At 50.1% G+C, this 9,969-nt stretch overlaps 1 protein-coding gene across 3 annotated transcripts in view; it reads right to left on the minus strand.

The window, feature by feature from the left end:
- LOC134551105 (ras association domain-containing protein 8-like) overlaps positions 1–8,507 on the minus strand; it is a 33,741-nt gene extending 25,234 nt beyond the window's left edge. The window contains exon 1 of one of the 3 annotated variants that reach the window (XM_063398266.1): positions 8,376–8,506. The gene's annotated coding sequence lies outside the window, so the exon portion shown is untranslated. Of the gene's footprint in view, positions 1–8,375 lie in introns of all 3 variants that reach the window. The other 2 variants (XM_063398265.1, XM_063398262.1) reach the window with 2 other exon arrangements.
- Between the last annotated feature and the right edge of the window lie 1,462 nt (positions 8,508–9,969).

Consider the following 9,969-nt stretch of genomic DNA (forward strand, 5'->3'; position numbering starts at 1 on the left):
GTTTTCCTAGTAACTACATAAATCATGCTAAGTCGCTTTTCCACTTGTATATTAGTGGCACGCTGAAACAGAAATATCATCCAACAGATGCACATTCAGCATGTATCTTCCTTTCTATTGGGAAGTCAGTGAAGTGGCTTTTGCTTCCTTGATGCTGAGCTCTCGGCAGTTTTTGAGCACAGCCGTACTCAGCACACGGCAGGCAGCTCTAATAACAGGTGACCTAAGCAAAAAGGAAGATTTAGGCTGCCCTTGCTCACCGAGATTTTCCACCTCTTAATAGTCAATATTTGCCTTCAGGCTGTGGGTTACTTAAAGAAGCCAGGCCAGCCCTGTACCAGTGAGGCTTTGCAAAGTGCTGCTCATCTCCTGCAGCGTGTGAGCCAGCTGAGCCCAAAACACAGGCACAGCAACCCCGAGGGGGGATGTCACAGCACATGGAGTCCCCTCCAAACAGCACTGGGCACGTCTGTTGAGCTACCAAGCACATCCTCTTTGCCCTCAGGCATGGGAAATACGCCTGGCTGCCATTCAGATGGGAAACAACTGAAAAGCCAGAAACCTTAGACAGGATGAAGCCTGGACTGTGTCGCCCTCAACAAGTGAGAGTTTTAGAAAACACCACCTTTGTGAAACCAGAGAGAGAAAACAATACAGAGCCTGGCATGGGCAATGAAATATGTATGTACCTAGGACCTCATCCAGCCCTCTCCCGCCACTGTACCTCTCAACTTTGCATTCAAGGGGCACTGGATCTCATCCAAAAACGATGCAGGGGAACAAACGTAGCCCTGGCAACCCCACCGAGGGCAGGGAGGAACAAAGAGGACCCCTGGGCTGAATTTGTTTCTATTTTTAATCCTTATCTTTACCCATCACCCTCATGCATGGAAAGAGGCTTCTCAGCTGTATAGATTTGCATTGCTATGGGAGTTTGAAGTGATAAAACATTTGGCCTGCCTATTCAGAAGCAATTAGTGATTCAAAGCAGCCTGAGACATCTTAAAGGGGCCTAGTTTTCCAAGAGACAGGTGCTCTGAGCTGACTTCAGGGGAAAACAAAGTTTTTTTAGAAAAAAGAAGTCACTGGCTGCCTGAAAATGCAATTCATTCAAGATTTAGTAACGAAAAATAAATATTGCACAGAAAATTCCAGATTAGGCTGGTAAAATCTGGGAGGAGGTGGCTAGATAGGCCTGATTTACAGTGCTGGTATAAGTAATGTTTATCTATCTATTGAACACATATGATTTATATTTTTATGTTACAGGTTTCCCCTCCACCACCATGACTAATGCAGGCAGAGCCATCTCCCACTAAAACTGTCATCCCAGCATCCCTGTCCCGACAGCATCAGCACCAACACATGTGAATTTCTCATCCACATCTCCTACCAAGAGAAGAGGGATTTTTTTGAGCATTGCTGCCCTTAGACCTTTAAATCTACCTCGGCAAAAGGGCAGCTTACCAGCCTTACCAGCCTTTAATCTGAGTGCAGTGACCAGCCCATCCTGCCACTGCTGCAGGGCGAACTGAGGAAAGGAGTGAGACCTGCACCACAGCCCATGCTGTCACAGGCTCTGCCCTGGAAAGGCAGCATGGGGATGATTAGGGTTTCTGGGAAAAGCCAGGAAAACCCATCCTAGGGGTAAGATTGCCCATGCAGAGACATCAGGGCAGGACAAGTTAGTATATAAATGTCCAGTGCAGAGAAGAAAGCATCCACTCTCCCCCTGAAGGAGTTGTCCTGTGGTATCCTCCCCATGCAGCTTCTTTTCTCCCTTTATCACCAGGAGACAGAATTTCCTGCAACAGGCCACTGAGAGCAAACTGAGGCTTTTGCTTTGTGCTGTGGAGGCTCCAGCCTCTCTCTATCCCCATGCTATCAAGTTCTGCTGACACAACCACTGAATTGCTGGGTTCAGGAGAAACAGGGGAGGAGGAAGCGATCTCTAACTCCCATCCGGAGGCGTCTCCTCCTCCCCACTGTACTGTGCACAGCACCTGGGCTCCCTGCAGAAGCATCCAGTCAGCCAAAGTCGTTTCCACTACACGTGCCATGTTGCCCGGGGGCTGCTGCTGGGGCTTTGCCAGGCAGAGAACAGCACAAGAGAAGGAAAGGATAGGCTGAGCTAAAAAAAAAATATATTTCTTCCAGGGAGCACCTGAAAGCTAACAGGGCAGAGGGCCACAGCTGGTAAGGGATGTGTTTTAAACTTCTTTTTAATTTGAGAGCAGATATATCCATCACAATCTCTAACATCTGTCTGGCAAGATGGATGGGTGGGGGCAATAATCTCCCAGGCTGCTACATGCAGCCTAACTACGGGAGAAAGCAGGCAGCAGATACATTCAGCAGCCCTCAGGGGCTTCCAAGGCAAAGCACTGGTTGTAAGCAGGTGCTGCTCAGCCCCAGCAAGGATGGAGGAATACCCAGGTGGTGCAGATATGTCCCTTTTCCCAGAGTACTGTGGGAATCAAATGCTCTTTGGGAGAAAATGCAGCTCTGCAGGCCTAAAGAGCATCTCTGCTGCTCAGCTCCAGGGCTGGCTTAGTGTGGCTCAACACGGGTCTCCAGCTGAGATCAGGGCCTGCAGCATGCATTGCACATGTATGGGGACATCTCCTACCCCAGCAGCTTTCAGGCTGGAGAATAGCAACGAGAGGAGAGACAAAAAATACTTCTTCCCATTTTCCAAACATGAAACAAAACTCCCAGATGCAGCTCAAATGCAAAATAACAGCACACATATATCAACCTGCATCTTCAGGCACCTCTATGTCCTCATGTAACTGGTCCTCACTGGGTTGATTTTTGCCCAAGCTACGAAGTGTCAAAGGCAGAGGTGGGAATTGCAGTCACTTTCCCTGGTCCCAGGCTGCTCGATCTGCACTTCCCTCATCATGAAGAAATCACTTGGCCAAAACAAGGGGCCAGACCTGCAAACTTATTCCAGGTGTCTTCAGAGTGTGCTACACTGGCAAGAATAACCCAGATATAGGGCAAGGTCATAAGCACAAGTGAAATGCAAAAAGCAGCTGTAAGGAGGGAACCACAGGTGTCGTGGGAGAGGCCCAAGACACCTGTCTGGGGCTAAGCTTGGAAGGTCTATCAGGCCTCGTGGCATCTGCTGTGTTTCTTGTCTCCTCAACAGTAGGTGTTTTGTGGGTATCTCACTTCTCTTAGCACATACACAGGAACCATCAGGTCTGAACTCCCACTGTTGCAAAGACACACTAGAGATGTGACCCTGAAATGCTGGAAGGGTTCAGAAAGCAAAGCACACTCACAATTTACTTATTCAATCTTAAGCCTGGGGGCTGTGCTGCTTTTTGAGTTGGCAAACTGGTGTGGGGCAAAGAGACTACTAAAATGCCAGGAGTTATCCCCCTGAATCAGGTGTCAGAGAGGATAAACAGGGTCTCATGGCAGCTACAGGAAGGACTTTCTTAGACCCTCAAGGCATATAGCAACTGCCTGGAAAAATGCACCAGGCAAGAAAGAGGAGGTACAGCAGGACTAGTAGGTTTGGAGGTGGCCCAGAAGGCCATCTCCAACCCACTGCTGGTACCACCACGTACCCCCTTCCTCCCAAAGGAAATTTCCACCCACCCTGGTTCACTCGTGTGACAAGTTTTTCCTCCCCTACCTCTGCTCAGGTGTGACTATATCAGCTGTTTTTCAGCCAAGAGGATGCTTCACACTAGAGGGATCCAGAGACAAGCCCTGTAATTAGGACACGGGTGCCACCCACCAGTGAACTCCTCCTCCTGCTTCATTTAGCCTGGGAAGCCTATAGCTGGGTTTGTTTATATTGTCTATGCTACCTACCCATTTGTGCATTCTGCTTTCTGTCTTCAAAGCACTTCAGCAGGTGTTTTGGAAGCTTCTTCCCAACTCTCATGTGACAAAGGATTTGGACAGGGGATGGAAGGGGATCAGGGAAAAGGAAAGCTAAATAATTTGCCCCAGAGCAAAAAGAGCAGGCAGTAGATCCAGGACCAACCCTCAGCAATTCCTACCTCTGAATCTCATGCTCTGATCTTTGCCAGTGCCTCACTATCTTCAGGTTCAAAACTGGTATTGAGAAGCCTGGTGCTCATCTTGGTACCAGAGGGCAGATTTTAAGGGATTTCCTTCAGATCACATTCACTGGACTGAGTGATCTTGCACCAACAATTTAACTACATCATTTCAAATGTCTGGCAGTGGCTTGTAAACCCATGATCAGCACGTTTTCCTTAAGAGCACCACATGTGAAAGAAGGGAAAGGATTCCTCCATTCATCCAAGCTGTATTTTGGGCTGGTTAAAGCAGGCAGTGATGGACTGACAGCCTGCACTCCCCTCTTTATTGTGCTTGCACTACTCTTAGTGCAGAGAGTACAACTGGATCAAGAACTGTCCAGCTCTAGAAAATTCCTAGGGGAGAAAAGATTTGATTTTTTTTCTGCCAGACTCTGCATCAAGCAGTTGGAGAAATGTGTGTGCTAATGAAGAAGGTGGAGCAGCAAGTGCCTGGATCAGGCTGCAGAATGAGAACAGCTTAAACTCCTTTTCCCATTACTAGCCCTAACACTAGAGTAGCTCCAGGAATGTCAATGGAGCTTCAGTAATCTCAACCAGCACTACCATTTCTATTAGCCTGTACCTGGAAATACCTGGTCTAATTTCCCAAAATTCTTAATACATTGATAACCCTGCCACAGCTTTATTGTCAGCACTTCTGGCTTGCTAAGCCCCTTAAATCATTGCTGTTCCAAGAACAGCCCCTCTCCTGAGAGGTTCTGGGTCTACAAACTACTTCTTTTCTCCCCACCAGTGGAACAATCTTGTACTGGAGTTTGTTTTGCTGCAATCTTTCTCTCTTGCTACAGATGGAGAGGAAAGCTCATTAACAGAGAGGAGACACACTCCCCCATCTTTGTCTTTTAATCATAAGGCAAAATGAAAAGGTTCTAGGAGATAAAGAGCCACCTAACCGGAGCTTTCTTGGTCCCAGAGCCACCAAGGAGCACCTCCCTGGGGTGAGAGCACCACTGTCAGTCCCTTTGCTCTGTCAGTCCCTTTGCCCCTACCTAAACATGCCATTTGCTCTAGTCCTGTCATTGTGTGTCAAGGCTCTGCCCCTTGCTTTGCTTCAATCCTCCCGAATCTAAACCAGACGTGAGGCCTACAGCATCTCTCCCAAAGCCCTCCAGGACCTGCTGATGAAGGCTCAAGAAGCATTGGAAGACTCTAGTGTCACCATTGCTTTGAGGATTACTCCTTTCTGGGGTAGGAGAGGCTGGCAATTACAGGGATCAAGTCTCCAGTCCTCTGCCTCATGAGCAGGGAGGACAAAGCAATTTTGGCTTCTCCACTGCTGGGTATGCAGGGCAAACAAACACAGAGCGCCAAGGCTGGAGCCTGCAGGTGTTGGGGAGCCTGGGGCAGCACTGGAGACAGCCTCAAACACTGGGGCCAGGTGAGGACTACCAAATCCACATGCATGCAGGCTGAGTAATGTCTTGAGGAGCCCAAACATACATGGAAATGGCTGGGACTTGAGAAATCTTGCCCAAGGGCCAGTGGGGCTCTAGCGAGTGACCGCACCAACATATGTAGATCCCACATTCATTAAAAGTAAAATTACTGTCTCTCTTTAATAACATTATTAATGATATATGCTGTCCTAGGAACCAGGATTGCTTGGACCTCCCACCTGTGGAGGAAATCTGAGCTTATGCTGAAGCCTTCTGGTGAGTGAACTTTGCCAGGGTCCCTCTGTTGCCAGGCCTCTCTGCTGTCTAGATGAGGTTTGGTCTATGCCAGGCCTTCCCAGGGTCAGTCAGTGAGTATGTCTGTCTTTCCTTCCCTCAAAACCTATTTTCACAACACTTGTAGGTGTCCTCAAGCAGAGCATCTCTACTTTTCAACAGTGTTTATATGGTATAAAGAGATGGAAGGGACACAGTCTTGACAGGCACACGAGTCCTACAATGACTGCCTTTTCTTTAAGAAAGCAACAGGAAAGAAAACAGACCAAACATTATTTTCCTTGGTGAGGAGAAGGGATAATTTCCTGTTCATGATTCAGTGTTGTCATGTGGAGATAATGACTGTCCTTTATCCCCCTCACAGCTTTGTCTTTAAAACGCCGCTCATGCCAGCACACCTCTCCGGGTAAGGTGCAATTACCTGGGAGTTCACTGGCTCATCACTAGCAATTACCCAACTGCCCTGTGTTCCAGCAACCCTCCCTAATCACTACAGCCCTAAAACTGGCAGCTTCTACAGTAAATACCATCATTAAACCTCTGGGAGTGAATTTACTATCAGCCACGGAGTGATTGCGTGCTGGGGTCACTTCAAACATGCAAACTGAACAGAAGGATTGTTATAAAACACAGTCCCACTCAAATAAAAGCAGATGCTATTAGCAAGCAACAGGCACTGTTTATTCCATAAAATACCAGGAAAGATGAGTTATTTAATGACTGACATGTTATTTAATCTGGGAAAGTCCTGCCTCACTGGGGCTAATGTTCCTAGTTCATAAACTGCCTCAGCTGAATTGCTGAGGAGATACAGAATGAGCTGAATTTGTTCCTGTTTAAGGTGTGGGTATGCTTTCCCCTCTCCTGGGTTTCAGACTGACATTACTGTTCATGGGTTTAATAAAGCCTGAAGAATGTACTGGCCTTAACTGGTCAGAGAAACAAGTCTTATTTGAACTAATTGGAGCAGGGAGAACTGTTGGTTCAAGTGGGAACATCATCCAGTCCCAAGCTGCTCAATTTTAAAACATGATTGTTGGAAAAATAATTAAAATACCCAGATTGTTTAATTCACCTTCAGTGAATTTTCATGCTTATTTGTTTTCAGGTTCATCTAGGTCAAACCTCCTCTTACAACATGGGACAGATGTATTTTTCTTAACTTTCATTTAGATACAAAAAGCATCACTGATTCTCACAGATCTAGTAACTGGGTTTTCTAGGCAGACACTCTACTATTGTAAACCCACCACTCCAAGACTGTAACCTTTGGCAATATTTCAGTATGCCGGATAGTTTTTTTTTTAAACTGATAACTTGTGCTACATATTGCCATTTAAACAGAGAAAAATGATGTATGAAACAAGCACGACCCTTTCCCTCTCTCTAATCCCCCCACAGCCCTGGGAGAAGCTGACTGTGCTAATCTTACCCCTCCAGGTCATCAGTGCGAATCCAGGTCAGCAATAACATGCTGCCAGCAAAACACTCCCTGCTCATTTTGTGATGTCCCTCTGCCTTTCCCTGCCACTGGGATGCTGAGGAACTGCTCGTCTGCTATGAACATGATACTAGGAGGGATCTCCAAGCCTCATCGTGCCTTTGGGTCTATGAGAAAGAATAGTTCAGGGAGGTCTCAGCCCTGTGCTCTAATAAATAACACAAGATCCAAAAGGTCTTGCTGCTGTTATCCCTCTTCATCTCCTGCTTGGAGCAGCAAGCCCTGAGTCGTGGCACTGGTTTTCAGTGCATGCCACTGAATCCATGCAGGATGCCAGCCCTTCCACAAGCTCACCCCCTGCCACTGACCCAGGAAGATCCTCTGGGATGGCTGTTACCCTGTGGAGGTGGTTTCTCAACTTGGACATCTTGGACATGCCCTGTCATTAATGGCTGGCACATCTCTGCTAGTTTTGACAGGTGCAAAATGGGCTGTGCTGAGTGCTGCCTCCCCGTGCCGGCAAGCATCTTCCCCCAGCCAGCTCCTTGCATCCCTGCTCGCATCTTCCAGGTGGAGGAAAAAGTCTTTTCTTCACAGCACGCCCCTGCAATGCCCTCTGCTCTCCTGCACACAGCTGAGCCCTGGGGCGCCCTTCCCTCCTCACCCCCCAAGCTCCAGAGGGACGGACGGACATGCAGGTGGGCTGCGCTGAGGCAAAAGCAGAGAGCTCTCTATCAGCAGGAAAAGCTGTTTCATTTCAATGTAAAGCCATCTTCTTCTAGCACATCTCAGAGCCCCGGGTGCCCTGCAGGGCTTTTGTGAGTTTGCATTACCACACGAACCCAAACCTAGCCCAAACCACTTGCTCCGTGCTCTTGGGGCAAGAGAGCTGACCACACAACTGTTGGAAGGCCCCTTGACTCCCCGCCCCCTGCACAGCTTCTCCCGCGGCATCCCTCCCCCAAACCCCACTGAACAGACACTTTCAGGACCCTCCCAGCAGCAGTGATTTTTGCCCCCCACTCCCGGCTGGAAGCAGCTCCGCTGTGTCTGTGCGGGAGCACAGTGCCGCCCGAGCCGCGGAGGCCACTGCCGGGGCCGCTGCCACCCGCACGGGTGAAACTGGTGCCAGTCCCGGGCTGGCGCTGGGCACGGCCGGGACGGCGCTCACGGTACCTGCAGGAGGCCCGGCGGCCCCGGGCGCTGCTCCTCGCCCGCGCTGTCGCTTCCCAGCGCCCGCCGCGCTCCCGGAGCCGAGGGGGTACGGGAAAGTCTGGCTCCTCTGCTTCTCGTTGCCAGGACACCTTGGCGTTCAAACCTGAGCCGGGACCAATCAGCCCCGGGGCTGGGGAGCACCAGCCCCACGTCATCCACTGCCGGCGTTGATCTGAGCGAAAAGCGTGACAGCGGTCACAGAGCCCGTGGGGAGCTGCCTTTGTGCGGGTGGGCTCTGCCCCCACCCCTGCCGCTTACTGCAAGCCTCTTCTATAGGGCTGCGGAAAACAAAAGAGAAGTGGGGAAGGGAAGGGAAAAGAGCACTTCTTCCCAACTGCCAGAACTGCGTTCGCAAGCCTGGGTTCTGCATGACCTCTTTCTCCACCTCCCGCTTCCAGCCCGTATCCCGGTGGTCACCTTACCAGGGAGAGCCTGCGCCCAGGTCACCTCCGCCCGGGAGAGACGGAGCTTCCCCAACGCCGGCAGTGTGCCCCTTGTGCCCCTTGTGCCCCTTGTGCCCCTTGTGCCCCAGTGCGGCCGCTTCCACCTGCCTGGCTCTGCCCCAGGCGGTGCAGAGTGGGCACGGCCCGCAGACCCACGGCTCCAGGAGTGCTTTCTGGCTTGGCTGCAGGGGTATTTTTTTCTCCCAGCCAGCCCCTGCAAAATGTTTTTTACGGAGCCCAGAACTCGAGCCTTAAGCCCCTCATGAGCACAGGGTACTCAGGAGCACAATGCCAACAGTCCATCCTTTGTTAGGGAAACTGTCCTGTCTGACCATTCAGGAAGCACTCTGGCCGTCACACTCCCAAAAGGTCAGACAGGAAACTTTCCTTAACACCTTGGTGCTGCCTTCTCTGCTCAAACATGTGCAGCTGCTGCCAAGGTGCACTCCTGAGTGAAAGATGCAGCCATCGCCTTGTTTCCTGCAGTGCCGAGGTGGGAAGTAGTGCACCTTGACGGCCCACAGCCAGAGAGGGTTCTTCCCAACCCACCAGGCTCCTTCCCAAGGTGAGGTAGGTACAGGTGCCTGGGTAGATTCTGAAGAGAGATCTCCACATTATCTTGGTGGTGGTGGTAGAGGGATGGATAACAGCACACCAGGTATTCTGGCAGAGCTTCTCCCCTCAAGCTCCCTAGACCCTCCAGCCCAGACATCCATGTGGATCTCCTTCTGCTTGGGAAATAGTTGTAGGAGAACATCCTCCACACCCAAACCACATGCTGAGCCTCTGGGATAAGTGTACTTGGCTTCTGCTAACCCTGGTCCCTGTTATTTATTCTCCCCAGAAGAAGACCACTGAGGTTTTGCCAGCTCACAAGAGAAGATGGCCTGAAGAGGGGTCTGAGCTTGCTGGAGGATGGAACCATAGGCTCGGCTACATGTGATGCTATGCCTGACTCACTTCTCCATTATTCTGTGTCCCAAACACTCATTTCACTCCATTAATTAGCTATGCTGCTGAGGTGCTATCCACTCCCGTGGCCAACACTTGGGCTGATTTCCTTGCCACCCCATGCCAGCAGTTAATGAATCCAGGCTGGCTCCTCACCCCAC

This window comes from Prinia subflava, chromosome 5 (assembly GCF_021018805.1).
Source record: "Prinia subflava isolate CZ2003 ecotype Zambia chromosome 5, Cam_Psub_1.2, whole genome shotgun sequence".
In the NCBI taxonomy this organism is placed as follows: Eukaryota; Metazoa; Chordata; class Aves; order Passeriformes; family Cisticolidae; genus Prinia; species Prinia subflava.